The sequence below is a fragment of the Triticum urartu genome, chromosome 1A (genome assembly GCF_056163025.1).
Source record: "Triticum urartu cultivar PI428250 chromosome 1A, HENAU_Tu73, whole genome shotgun sequence".
NCBI classification, from domain to species: Eukaryota; Viridiplantae; Streptophyta; class Magnoliopsida; order Poales; family Poaceae; genus Triticum; species Triticum urartu.
The window spans coordinates 546956472-546964166 of NC_141873.1; positions in this window are offsets into that span (position 1 = coordinate 546956472).

A 7695-nucleotide genomic window follows, 5' to 3' on the forward strand; every position below is an offset into this window, starting at 1 on the left:
CGCTTCGCTTTCACCGGATCTACCTTCTCCTCCGGAAGTGGATGTCTCTTTACTTTCAACCCTTGAAACCAGTCATCCACTTCGGTTCGTGCGATCTCGGCGTTCTCCTCCGGGGTCCTCTCATATGGTAACTTCTCTGGAGTCTTCAGAGAAGGACCGAATCTGTATGTCCTCCTGCTTCTGGTTGTACTGCTAGACGCCGACCGAGCAGACGGTGCGGTTGTCTTCTTTACTTGCTTACGAGGCGGAGGAGAAGGACTACGACGCGCCGGAGCAGCTGGAGCGGCGGCAGGTCTCTTCTGCCCTTGCTGACAAGGCGGAGAAGGAGGAGGCTGGCTGCTCGGGCGCGTCGGCGCAGGCGGAGAAGGAGGCGGAGTGCCGCCACGCGCTGGAGAAGGAGCCGGTCGAGTGCCCTGATCGTCACTCGCCGGAGGAGGAGGTGGTGGAGGAGGCGGAGTGCCCTGACTCGCCGGAGGAGGAGGCGGTGGAGGAGGCGTCCAGTTTGGAAGGTTGATGAGCTCCTTCCGCCATAGGCATGGAGTCTTCAGAGCAGACCCCAGCCTAGTCTCCCCTTCACCGGTAGGGTGGTCAAGCTGGAGGTCCTCAAATCCCTCCGTTATTTCATCCACCATCACCCTAGCATATCCTTCTGGAATCAGCCGGCAGTGAAAAGTTGCGCCGGGTTCAGTAGGATAAACAGAGACAACAACCACCTTGACCTTCAAATTCATCCATTGCGTCATAAGGTGGCAATTTTGAGACTCCGTGATAGCATCCACGGGATAGCTGACAGGAGACGTCAAGGCATGCTCCGGCTGAATCAGCTCGGTGGAAGCCACGCTGCTTCTGCGCTGAGATGGCGGGGTAGCTTCGGGGGAAACCTTCCAAATATCGTTATTTGGAAGGCCTTTGCTGAAATTCATACAAAAAGGCAAATTATCCTATCCGGGACACCATTCCAAAATAACTTTGGAGGACTTCATCATGCCCTGGTTACTTCTGGCTAATGATGAAGCCATGGATTTCTTCAATACTTTGACACTCTAGGAAACCTCTCTCTTGACCCCTCGGCGATCCTCGATCCCTCGAACCCTCGACGACCCTGGAACCCTCGACCCCTCGGCGATCCTATTCTTCCTCTCATGTTCGAGAGGATCGCCGAGGGGTCGGGAGGTTGCCTAGTGTCAAAGGATTCAACAAAACCATGTCTTCATCATTAGGCGAAAGTAACAGGTGCATGATGGTACGAAGCTCTCCAAAGTTATTTTGGAACGGAGTCCTAGATAGGATAATTCGCTTTTTGGTACAAAGTTCAGCAAGAACCTTCCAAATATCGTTATTTGGAAGGCCTTTGCTGAAATTCATACAAAAAGGCAAATTATCCTATCCGGGACACCATTCCAAAATAACTTTGGAGGACTTCGTCATGCCCTGGTTACTTCTGGCTAATGATGAAGCCATGGATTTCTTCAATACTTTGACACTAGGAAATCTCTCTCTTGACCCCTCGGCGATCCTCGACCCCTCGAACCCTCGACGACCCTGGAACCCTCGACCCCTCGGCGATCCTCTTCTTCCTCTCATGTTCGAGAGGATCGCAGAGGGGTCGGGAGGTTGCCTAGTGTCAAAGGATTCAACAAAACCATGTCTTCATCATTAGGCGAAAGTAACAGGTGCATGATGGTACGAAGCTCTCCAAAGTTATTTTGGAACGGAGTCCTAGATAGGATAATTCGCTTTTTGGTACAAAGTTCAGCAAGAACCTTCCAAATATCATTATTTGGAAGGCCTTTGCTGAAATTCATACAAAAAGGCAAATTATCCTATCCGGGACACCATTCCAAAATAACTTTGGAGGACTTCATCATGCCCTGGTTACTTCCGGCTAATGATGAAGCCATGGATTTCTTCAATACTTTGACACTAGGAAACCTCTCTCGACACCTCGGCGATCCTCGACCCCTCGAACCCTGGACGACCCTGGAACCCTCGACCCCTAGACGACCCTGGAACCCTCGACCCTCGATCCCTCGACCCTATAGAACCCTCGAACCCTCGACCCTGAAACCCTCGACAATTGACCCCTTAACGACCCTCGACAATTGACCCCTTAACGACCCTCGACCCTCTACCCTAGTTCCCGACCCTCGACCCCTCGGCGATCCTCGACACCCTCGTTCCCGATAAAAATTAAGAAGAAGAAGAAGAAGAAGAAGAAAGAGGAGAAGAAGAAAGGAATAGCTAGAGGAGAAGAAGAAGAATGGTACGAAGCTCTTCTTCTCCACTATTCCTTTCTTCTTCTCCTCTTCTTTTTCTTCTTTTTTCTTCTTCTTATTTATTTCTCCTCTTCTTCCTCTCCTCTTCTTCTTTCTTTCCTCTTCTTATTTTCTTTCTTTCCTATACTTCTTTTCCTTCCTTCTTAATATCACTTAGCAAATTTTGCAACGATAGAGAGGGGGTGCTCCCGTGGTCTAAAATCCGTCTATGCACGATAGAAAATTCTAAAAAAATACATCTATGATCCCTCAACGTCCCCGCCTCTCTCATGAACAAAAAAAATATGTGAATTAAAAAAACATCATGTTCTATGAACAAAAAAACATCATATTTCATCCACATTCGTGCATACATCATATATGTGATCATCTATGAAAAAAACATCATATTCTATAAAAAATCATTACATATATATATATATATATATAAGCATATATATATATATATATAAAACAAGCATATATATATATAAAACAAGCATATATATGAAAAAAATTGCAAAGGGAGGGCGTCGGCGGCCGGACCAAGCTGAGGAGGCGGGCAGGGGCGCAGGCGACGGCGAGGGCGGGCCGGGGCGGCGCGCGTCGGGGCAGGGGCGCGAGCGACGACGACGGGGGCGGGCCGGGGCGACGCGCGTCGGGGTAGGGGCGGGCGGCGAGGACGAGTCCGTGGCAGGGGCTCAGGGCGCGGGGCGGCGCGCGCGAGCAGGGGAGCTCGAGGCGAGGGCGCCGGCGCGCGGGGGCGGGAGGGGGCAGGGGCAGGGCGACGGCGACGAGGAGCGGGCGGCGATGGCGAGCACGGGGCAGGGGCGCGGGGCGACGGCGACGGCGAGCACGGGCAGCCTGGCGGCGTCGGGGGCAAATGGTCGATGAGAAACTGAAAATTTTCTAAGTCCTGCTTATATACACAGAATATTGGTCCCGGTTCGTGGCACCAACCGGGACCAATGCCACCTTTAGTCCCGGTTGGTGCCACCAACCAGGACTAAAGGCCTCTTTTCAGCAGCCCAAAGGGCGGGAAGCGGCGGCCTTTGGTCCCGGTTGGTGGCACCAACCGGAACTAAAAGGGGGCATTGGTCACGGTTGGTGCCACGAATCATGACCAATGCCCCCTTTAGTCCCGGTTGGTGCCACCAACCGGGACCAATGGCCTTGTGCTGCCCCGCGCCCAAAAGTTTAGCCCCACCTCGCTAGTTGAGACAGCTCGGGAGTGGTTTATAAGCGCTGCTGCGCCCACCCTCCCGAGCTCCTCTCAACTACAGGCTTTCGGGCCTAATCTGTCATTGCAATGCCTGTGGGCCTACTGGGCCTACTGCGGGCCTGAATCCTAGCCCATGGTAGGGTTTCTAGTTGTATTCAGGCCGTGGCATTTTTTTGTTTTTTGTTGCTTTATTTATTTTCTTTTGTTTTTCCTTTTTTTTTTTAATTCTTTATGCTTTCAGTTTTAGAAAAATTATAAACTTTTTGTTAATGCCATTAGTTTTCATATTTGAAAACACTTTTTTAGTTTTTTTGTTTTCTTTGTTGCTTTATTTATTTTATTTTGTGATTAAATTTACTATAAAAATAGTTTTTTCCTGTTTTTTTGATTTGTTTTTTGCATTATTTTGTTTTTGTTTTTTGCTTTAATTTTTAATTCTGTTTGCTTTTAGGTTAGCAAAATTATAAACTTTCTGTTAGTGCCATTAGTTTTAGAAAAATTATAAAGTTTCTGTTAGTGCCATTAGTTTTCAAATTTGAAAACACTTTTTTAGTTTTTTTTGTTGCTTTATTTATTTTATTTTGTGATTAACTTTACTATAAAAATAGTTTTTTCCTGTTTTTTTGATTTGTTTTTTGCATTATTTATTTTCTTTTGTTTTTTGCTTTAATTTTTAATTCTGTTTGCTTTTAGGTTAGCAAAATTATAAACTTTCTGTTAGTGCCATTAGTTTTAGAAAAAATATAAACTTTCTGTTAGTGCCATTAGTTTTCAAATTTGAATAGTTAAAATTTGATTTCTTTGAAAATTGTTTGAATCACAAGTTTGTGATTAACTTACTAAAAAAATGAGAATAGATGCGCTTATAGAGAAAATTCAACCTAAATTCCTAGTAAATTTCTATGAATTTCAGAGAAATTCACTATGAATTTAGGTTAAACTTTTCTCTATTAGGGCATCTATTTTCACTTCGAGAGGAGCTCAACAAGGCAGAGAGGGAAGGGCTTATAAACCGGTGTGAGCCCCCTTCGGTTGGCGAGGTGGGACTAAACTCTGCCCGCAACGAGGACCAACCCTTTAGTCCCGGTTTGTGGCACAAACCGGTACTAATGGTCATGGGCCAGGGGCGAACCATAAGACATGAAAGCATTTCAAATGAACTCTGAAAAAGTTGAAAGTTGACATGAAAGCATTACAAAGTTGGCATGGTATCATCATAATAGTTGCGGGAGAAAGTCTTCACTTTTTCTTCGCTTGTGTCATTTGCTTATTGCGCCGTAACCATGGATAATCTTCATCGTTTATCAGGATGCTTGGGTCAGCCTTGACATTGAAGGGAGGAATTTCATGAAACTTTTCATAATCTTCAGACATGTCTGTCTTGCCGTCCACTCCCAGGATGTCCCTTTTTCCTGAAAGAACTATGTGGCGCTTTGGCTCATCGTATGATGTATTCGCTTCCTTATCTTTTCTTTTTCTCGGTTTGGTAGACATGTCCTTCACATAGATAACCTGTGCCACATCATTGGCTAGGACGAATAGTTCGTCAGTGTACCCAAGATTTTTCAGATCCACTGTTGTCATTCCGTACTGTGGGTCTACCTGTACCCCACCGCCTAACAGATTGACCCATTTGCACTTAAACAAAGGGACCTTAAAATCAGGTCCGTAGTCAAGTTCCCATATGTCCACTATGTAACCATAATATGTGTCCTTTCTACTCTCGGTTGCTGCATCAAAGCGGACACCGCTATTTTGGTTGGTGCTCTTTTGATCTTGGGCGATCGTGTAAAATGTATTCCCATTTATCTCATACCCTTTGTAAGTCAATACAGTCAAAGATGGTTCCCTGGACAACAAGTACAACTCATCACAAACAGTGTTGTCACCTCTGAGACATGTTTCCAACCAACTGCTGAAAGTCCTGATGTGTTCACATGTAATCCAGTCGTCGCACTGCTCCGGGTGTTTGGAGCGCAGACTGTTCTTGTGTTCATCGACATACGGGGTCACCAAGGTAGAGTTCTGTAGAACTGTGTAGTTTGCTTGAGACCAAGAATATTCGTCCCTGCAAATTATTGAGTCTCTTCCAAGAGTGCCTTTTCCAGTCAGTCTCCCCTCATACCGCGATTTAGGGAGACCTGTCTTCTTAAGGCCAGGAATGAAGTCAACACAAAACCCGATAACATCCTCTGTTTGATGGCCCATGGAGATGCTTCCTTCTGGCCTAGCGCGGTTACGGACATATTTCTTTAGGACTCCCATGAACCTCTCAAAGGGGAACATATTATGTAGAAATACGGGCCCCAGGATGACAATCTCGTCGACTAGATGAACTAGGACGTGCGTCATGATATTGAAGAAGGATGGTGGGAACACCAGCTCGAAACTGACAAGACATTGCGCCACATCACTCCTTAGCCTTGGTAAGATTTCTGGATCGATCACCTTCTGAGAGATTGCATTGAGGAATGCACATAGCTTCACAATGGCTAATCAGACGTTTTCCGGTAGAAGCCCCCTCAATGCAACCGGAAGCAGTTGCGTCATAATCACGTGGCAGTCATGAGACTTTAGGTTCTGAAACTTTTTCTCTGGCATATTTATTATTCCCTTTATATTCGACGAGAAGCCAGTCGTGACCTTCATACTGAGCAGGCATTCAAAGAAGATTTCTTTCTCTTCTTTCGTAAGAGCATAGCTGGCAGGACCTTTATACTGCTTCGGAGGCATGCCGTCTTTTTCGTGCAAACGTTGGAGGTCCTCCCGTGCCTCAGGTGTATCTTTTGTCTTCCCATACACGCCCAAGAAGCCTAGCAGGTTCACGCAAAGGTTCTTCGTCACGTGCATCACGTCGATTGAGGAGCGGACCTCTAGGTCTTTCCATTAGGGTAGGTCCCAAAATATAGATTTATTTTTCCACATGGGTGCGTGTCCCTCAGCGTCATTCAGAACAGCTAGTCCACCGGGACCCTTTTCCAAAGATTACGTAGTGTAAATCATTGACCATACCAAGCACGTGATCACCGGTGCGCATGGCGGGCTTCTTCCGGTGATCTGCCTCGCCTTTGAAATGCTTGCCTTTCTTTCGACATTGATGGTTGGTCGGAAGAAATCGACGATGGCCCAGGTACACATTCTTCCTGCATTTGTCCAGGTATATACTTTCAGTGTCATCTAAACAGTGCGTGCATGCGTGGTATCCTTTGTTTGTCTGTCCTGAAAGGTTACTGAGAGCGGGCCAATCGTTGATGGTCACGAACAACAACGCCTTAAGGTTAAATTCCTCCTGTCTGTGCTCATCCCACGTACGTACACCGTTTCCATTCCACAGCTGTAAAAGTTCTTCAACTAATGGCCTTAGGTACACATCAATTTCGTTGCCAGGTTGCTTAGGGCCTTGGATGAGAACTGGCATCATAATGAACTTTCGCTTCATGCACATCCAAGGAGGAAGGTTATACATACATAGAGTCACGGGCCAGGTGCTATGATTGCTGCTCTGCTCCCTGAAAGGATTAATGCCATCCGTGCTTAAAGCAAACCATACATTCCTTGGGTCCTTTGCAAACTCATCCCAGTACTTTCTCTCAATTTTTCTCCACTGCGACCCGTCAGCGGGTGCTCTCAACTTCCCATATTTCTTTCGGTTCTCACTGTGCCATCGCATCAACTTGGCATGCTCTTCGTTTCTGAACAGACACTTCAACCGTGGTATTATAGGAGCATACCACATCAGCTTCGCAGGAACCCTCTTCCTGAGGGGCTCGCCGTCAACATCACCAGGGTCATCTCGTCTGATCTTATACCGCAATGCACCGCATACCGAGCATGCGTTCAGATCCTTGTATGCACCACGGTAGAGGATGCAGTCATTAGGGCATGCATGTATCTTCTCCACCTCCAATCCTAGAGGGCATACGACCTTCTTTGCTGCATATGTACTGTCGGGCAATTCATTATCCTTTGGAAGCTTCTTCTTCAATATTTTCAGTAGCTTATCAAATCCTTTGTCAGCCACAACATTCTCTGCCTTCCACTGCAGCAATTCCAGTACGGTACCGAGCTTTGTGTTGCCATCTTCGCAATTGGGGTATAACCCTTTTATGTGATCCTCTAACATGCGATCGAACTTCAGCTTCTCCTTTTGACTTTCGCATTGCGTCCTTGCATCGACAATGACCCGGCGGAGATCATCATCATCGGGCACATCGTCTG